Source organism: Rousettus aegyptiacus, unplaced genomic scaffold, assembly GCF_014176215.1.
Source record: "Rousettus aegyptiacus isolate mRouAeg1 unplaced genomic scaffold, mRouAeg1.p scaffold_m13_p_9, whole genome shotgun sequence".
NCBI classification, from domain to species: Eukaryota; Metazoa; Chordata; class Mammalia; order Chiroptera; family Pteropodidae; genus Rousettus; species Rousettus aegyptiacus.
The window spans coordinates 20,473,652-20,481,474 of record NW_023416312.1 but is presented as its reverse complement, the minus strand read 5'-3'; positions in this window follow the sequence as shown (position 1 = coordinate 20,481,474).

Sequence of the window (7,823 nt, the reverse complement as noted above, 5' to 3'; positions counted from 1 at the left end):
ATCAAATTGATTAGGAAATCATAACCAACTTCCTTTTTCTTCATTTTAAAGTGTTTTTATAGTAATAAGGTGAGTTACATGTCATCATCACACTAAATTGAAATAGGGGAATGGTTCATCCAAATATTAATACATTTTTCCCTTATTTACTCATAACCAAATGCAAAACATGTGTCTACAGTGTGATTTTTTAAAAAACAAACATAAGCTCGTCACATATATGTTTGACTTCTCATTTCAGTTAATCACTAGCTATGTTTGAAACTGATCTAGGCAAGAGAAAAGATTGAAATCTTTGGGTTCTGAGTTGAAATATAAATCACTAAGTACAGTGAAAAACCCACTGAGTTTTGCATCAAGTTTGCTTCTCAATGATATTTGAATATTTCCCCTCACAGAAGCATAGAAATATAGCTGGGTGATATTTTACTAATATTTTTCTATTGTATCGCCTGTGAGAAAATTTGGGAAATTTGCTTTCTGTATAATATACCAAGCAGCTGCTAAGCATAAGATATCATGATTTTAATATGTTCTATTTAATACAATTAATAAAATTTGGATTATTTTCATTAAAATTTTCAGATATATATATATATATATATATATATATATATATATATATATATAGTGAAAAACAAATTAATGATTTACGGAGAGTAGTTAAATGTCTAATCTATAATCACAGCACTGAGATACAATGTTTTCTTTATCATAAGGTGAATCACTACATATATGTATACATATATATATATATAATAATCAAGAAAATGGCCCTTGAGTTGAACTATACAATTTGAATAAAGAAACTAAATTCTGTTCAGCACATAATACTAATTTCCCTCTGTCAGAAGGACAGAATATGGCAAAATCACCAATAATCATGTGGTGATAATTCCCTTATTTTTATTACAGGTTCGACATCTCAATATTTTAATCTTGATCACTGTAGATTGTGAGCAAGAGACAGTAAAGAGAGTGATAAGCAAAAGCGTACATAGATAAAATTATTTTGTTATCATATTAAAGTTCAAGTTTGTAGAAAGATAATGCAGGCTGGTAATTTGGTTGTTGTACATCAAAAGCGTTAGAAATTGTGACTGATTGAGAATTATGAATCTTTTTGATTATACTTTTAATATAAATACCAGACATATTTTTGGCATTTACTTATCTTTAATTTGAATCTGTTAATGCTATGAATGAAAACTTTGTATATGTATTAATCTTTGTTATTATTTCTAGACTATGTTAGCTTCTTTGGTTGCATTTAAGTTATTAAAATATAGGTAAACACTGATATATTTTTCAATATCCAATATGGAATAACATTTGGTCTCAAAAATAGAGAATTAGGGATTACTGAATTGAGCAAAATGCTTTTAGTTTATACATGATAATTTTTATTTTAAAATTCAAAAAAGTCATCAAGTTTAAAGAATTGTAATTGAGTAAGCAGGTTACCTAGATTTGCTTTTTCTCTCAGATATGCCACTTAGATCATTTTCCTGGTTAATCTTACACCTGAAATCTTAGGATTATGAGAAATCAACAGTAATCCTGGAAATTTTGTCCTAGATGTTAACAAGGGGTTACCAGTAAGTACATTAAAAAAGCCGAGTGACTTGCTGCTATTGGAATATTTATCACTTAAGATTTGGGGTCACCCCAGAATATTATCATTTGAATTAACAAGTTTGCAAGTTTCTAAAATTTAAAAACAATTCGAAGTTTGTCTTACATGCTTCTCCTTCCAAATATAAAATATGAAATATAAAATGTTGAAAATATAGATGCTAGTCATAATCATTATAGCTGGGTTCCAAATAAACTGGATATATTTTATTTCTGACCATATTATTAATCAGTTGTTGCATTAGTCTCCCAGCCATTCGACTTTGACTTGAGTCATTATCTTTAGTCTAGGGTCCTAAAAGACTAGTATTTTTCCTAACCTTTTCTTATTCCCTGCCCACATTCTACTCCACTTCCAAACAACACTGACTATTCTGCCTCTCTCTCCTTTTTTCTCTGCCCCATTTTCTCCTTTCTTGGTCCCTGGCAGATACTAGAGACAGTTAATCAACCTCCATCACGTTTCTCCTCCACCATGTAAGAAAATAACCTCTGAAGATTTAGCATGACTACCTATGCTTTCAAATAGCATTATATCAGATATTTGCACTAAATATTCAAAACAACAAACTTTAGGGTAAGACATCAGAATAATAATTGCAATAGATTATTTTCATTGGTGGTCCTTGCAGTAAACTGTGAAGTCCTACTAGATAGATGTAGTACTTAAATAGAAACTTTTACCAGTTTCCATTTAATTATTTTAAGAAATCTAATTTATTTATATCTTCCCAATACCTCACTTTTGTCAGTGACTGTTTGCCAACAAATAATATCATAATATGAAATTAGTTCCCAATGATCATAATATATGAAATTAGAAATCACTAAACTTTATATTGCTAAAATTGGTGTATACATTCTGTAATAGAAAGATTATATTGAAATGTACATATAGCAGGTTCTCAAATCACATTATTTGGTTCAACATTGTTTTGTTATAATGCTGACGAAATGCCATAGAAACTTAACTCTTGTTTATATTAATTAGCTTATGGTAAAATTGATTTCATTATATGTTATTTTGCCACAGTTCCAAGAACCTATTGACATTAAGTGAGGACTTACTACACATGTACTTATCCTAACACTGTATTTTCCTAAATTATATAGAGCATGATATTTAGGACATACTTTACTTTAACTGAAATTCATCATTATAGAGGAATATCATCATACCCTTTATATCATTACTTTTAGAGAAGAGTCAAATCTGAGTTCCGAGGGAAAACAAATGCAATATACAGCAGATGACACCTTACACTAGATAATTAAGAGTGCAGACTCTGTTTTAGCATTTCCAATTATGGCTTTCTAGTTCACTCACTTTTTTATACATTAATCAAACATTATTGAACACTTAATATATGCAGTATGTTCTAATATTAGGAAACAACTAAAAAATAAAGTTATATATGAGAAAAAATGCTTTTCTATTTTGTAGAATAAATGAGGGAGGGATATTGACATTAATAGTAATGATAATAAAAAGAAATATATATTATATACTTATATTTAACTCTAGTCTTTGCTTTTATTGTATAGCATTCATGTTTACATAAGAAAGCATTTAAAATATTGATTACCCAAAAATGTTTCAATAAGTAAGCATGGACTGCTTATCAAAGCAAATACGATATATAAACTTTGTTTTTCATCAACTTTTTATTATGAACATATTTTAATCTGGTTATAAGTATTTTTTTTACTTTTAAGATATAGGTGTTTCTTATATATTCTAGTGATTAACTCTATCAGATATATGGTTTACAGACGCTTTTCCATTTCATTTGTTGTCTTTTTATTTGTTATTTCCTTTGGTGTATACAGGGTTTTAGTTTTACATAGTCCCACTCAATTGTTTATTTTTTATTGGTTCTTTTGATGTCACTTCCAAAAATTATTGTTAAGATTAATTTTATGTAATATCCAGTGCCATGAAGCTTTTCTCCTATGTTTTCTAGAAGTTTTATTATATCAGATGTTATGTTTAAGTCTGTAATTCACTTTGAGTTGATTTTTGTGTATGATATGAGATAAGGCTCCAATGAGAATCTTTTTCATATGCATATTCAGTTTTCCCAAGACCATTTATTGAAGAGACTATTCTTTCTCCTTTGTACACTCTTGGAAACTTTGTTTAAATTCAGTTGATCATATATGTGTAAATTTTTTTTTCTGAGCTTTGTATTCTGTTCCAATTCATCTGTATGTCTGTCTTTATGCGACCACCATGTGTTGATTACTGTAGCTTTGCAATATATTTTGAAATCAGGAACTGTGATGCTTCAATTTTGTTATTCTGTCTTATGATCTATTTGGCTATTCCTACTCTTTTGTGGTTCCATATGAATTTTAGAATTGTTTTTCCTGTAAAAAAATGCCACTGGGATTTTGATAGGGATTGAATTGAATTTGTAGATTAACTTGGACTTGAATAACATTATAAACCAAATGTGTTTCCTTATTGATCTTATGTGTGGATAGTTTATTCACTATTGAGAGTGAAATATTGAAACATCTTACTATTATTGTGTTGCTATCTATTTTCCCCTTCAGTTCTGTCAATATTTGCATTATATATTTTGATGCTCTGATATTGTGTTGTTTACCTTCGTAAATTCTATGTCTTCCTGGCGGATTGAGCTTTTTTTCATTATATATTATCCACCTTTGTCTCTTAAGATAATTTTTGACTTGAAGTCTATTTTGTCTCATATAACTATAACTACTCCTACTCTCTTTTGCTTACCGTTTTCATGGAATATCCTTTTCTGTCTCTTCACCTTTAGCTATGTCTGTCCTTAAGTCTAAGGTGAGTTTCTCGTATACAGCATATAGTCGAGTCTTATGTTTTTATCCATTTAGCCCCTCTATATCTTTTAATTTGTGAGTTTAATCTATTTACATTTAAAGTAATTATTATAGAAAAAAATTACTATTGCCATTTTGTTAATTGTTTTGTTTTCTGTTAGTGATGTTCTTTGGTCTGTCTTTTTCTATCTTCCTGTCTTCCCTTCTGTTTTGTTCATTTTGTATTGATATGCTTTGATATTCTGTTTGTTTTTTTGTAACTTCTATGGGTATTTTTGTGTGTGCCTTGGGGCTTACATAAAATATCTTACAGTTATAATAGTGTATTTTAAGCTAAAAGAAAGCTTAAGTTCGAGTTCAATCATGTACAAAAATTCCACATCTTGCTTCTCTTCCTATGTCTTTTACAACTATTGTTATAATTTACAACTATTAATATTGTTTATCTTTTAACACATTTTTAGCTATAGTAGTGTTTAATACTTTTTGTTTTTACTTTTATATTGAAATTAAAAATGGTTAACTCATTAAAATTACAGTAATATATTATTCTGTATTTGTCTATGTATTTACTTTAGTCAATGAATTTCATACTCTTATGCTATGATACTGTCATTTAGTGTCCTTTCATTTCAGCTTGAGAACTTCCTTAACCATTTCTCATAAGGCAGGTCTAATGGTATTGAACACCCACAGATTTTGTTTGTGTGGGAAAGTCTCTATCTCACCTTCATTTTCGAAGGACACTTTTGTCAGGTATAGTATTCTTATCTGATGGTGTTTCTTCTTCAAGCACATTGAATATATGATCCCACTCCCTGATGGCTTGCAAGATGTCTGTTGAAATTCAGCTCACTGTTTTATGAGAGGTTCCTTATATGTGACAAGTTGCTTTTTTATTGCTTCTTTGACAATTCTCATTTTGTCTTTGACTGTTGAAAATTTGATTATAATGTGTCATGGTGTGGATTTTTTAGATTCGTATTACTTGGTGTTTTTTGAGATTCTTGGATCTGTATGTCTATTTTCTTACCCAGATTTGAGAACTTTTCAGCCATTATTTTTTTAAGTAAGCTTTCTAGTCAATTTTTATCTCTCTTCTCCCTCTGGGACTCATTTACATAAATATTACTCTGTTTGATTAGGTCCCATAAATCTCTTAAGCATTCTTCACTCTTTTTTATTCCATTTTGTTTTTGCTCCTATGACTGAGAATTATTTCTAGTAACCCTGACTTTGATTTACCTGATCTTTTCTTATGCTTGATTTAGTCTGCTATTGAACCACTCTAGTGAATTTTTCAGTACAGTTATCGTGTTCTTCAGTTCCCATGATTTCTCTTTGGTACATTTTAATATTTTCTATATCTTTGTTGAAATTTTTACAGTGTTCATGCATTGTTCTCAACCTTAATGAGCATCTTTATGATAGTTATTTTGAATTCTCTATCACATAAGTCATATAAATTTTGGGGGGGGGGTTGCTTTTGGGAGAGTTAACTTATTCCTTTGTTTTGAACATTTTTGCCCGATTCTTCAACTTTTTAACTTTCTGTGTTGGTGTCTACATGTAAGACAAAGCAGGCATCTGTCCCAGCATTCAGGGACTGGCCTTGAACAGGAAAAAATCTCCACCTATCAGCCTAGCCAGAGATTCTGGGGGCCTCTCACAAAATTTTCCCTCCCCAGGAAGAAGTAGGTAGCTCTGGTTTTATCTGTTCACTCTGCGCTGATTCAGGTTTGGGGGACTTATGGCATTTACCTGACCAAACCACCACATGTGTTCTCTCTTTGTGGCTAAACTGCACCATACCTATAAGAACTCCAAGATGCCAGTTCAGATGCCATATCTAAGGCGCAAGTCAGATGCCAGTTCTTTGGACAGCCCTGGAGAACTTGGGACACAGGACACATGGATTAACTTTTTCCCTCCCCAGGGGGAAGCTGAGAGCTGGGATGTTTCATCTGCTTACTCTATGGAGCAAAGGGGAAGATCTATGACATCTACTAGCCCTGGCTTTCACCTGCATTTTACCCCAGGTGACTAGACTGTGCTGGATCTCTCATAGTTCCAAGACTGACAAGACAGAAGCCAGTTTCCTTGGGAACCCTCTGGGAAAAGTTGGTGAACCAAGCCCTTTCTTCTCCTGGGTGCAGCTGGGAGATAGCGGGTCTCTTCCTGATTGTATGATAATGTGCCAGGGCAAGGTGAGTAGGTGTCCTGAATCTCCCTACTGGTTTTTGCCTGTCTGGTTTTACACTCATCTGGAATGTAGGGGCCTTTCAATTAGTTTCTGTATTTCTCACAAAAGGGATTTGTTTATGAATTGCTGCTGATTTGGTGTGTTTGTGAGAGGCATGAGTCTAGGGCTGCCTACTCTACCATCTTTTTGACATCATTTCTTGACACTTGTTTTTAATGAAATATTTTTAAAGGTTCAAAAATTTCCTGCATTTAAAATCTTAAATATATCTCCTTTCACTAATCCAGTAGTTTGCTGCAGTTAAATTCTTGCCAACGGTATGTATTTCTTTCCTTGAAACCATGGAAGATATATTTATAGTGAATTTAAATTAATTTGGAGCAAAAATGAAGGAGTTTTGATTGAGTTACTGATTGGTTATATACTACCTCAGTTAATTCTCACCATAGTCCTTTCACATATGATTTTAGAAGAAGAACTTGAGGCCAGAGAGGCTAAAATACTTAAACCACATTGTTGGTAAGCGGTAGAACTAGAATAAAATATAAGTTTATGTAGTAATTTATCTTCTTTCTAGTTAAATAAATAGGTCCTTATGTGTAAAGTTAGAAAGAGTGACGGAGACAGGGAGATAAAGACAGAGACAGAGAAAGACACACACACACAAAACACAGAACTTTTTTTTTCATATTTTGTTAAGTTGCAAGAGTATATGGAATGCAATTTATTTATTTGTTTGGTTATTATTTATTTATTTATTTATTTATTTATTTTTGCTAAGGCTGACAGCGAAATTAATTTATACTCCTGAAGTGCTTATACTAATAACCTGGTAACATTTGAGGTTTCAGAGGGAGGGTCAGTGTGAGATAAAAATATTTACTGTAGGTAAACCATATATATATATGTATATATATATATATATACACACACACACATATATATATATATATATATATATATATATATAGAGAGAGAGAGAGAGAGAGAGAGAGAGAAGCTATCCTGATATAAATATAAAATTTAGTTTTTCTTTGTATTTCATGGTAATTATGAGAATTTATTTAGCATCAAGTGCTATATTTTACAAAGATTGAATTACACTGCTAAATTATAATTTTACATTTTGGAAAGTTATCTGGCAAAATGCATGAGTAAAAAATAATTGACC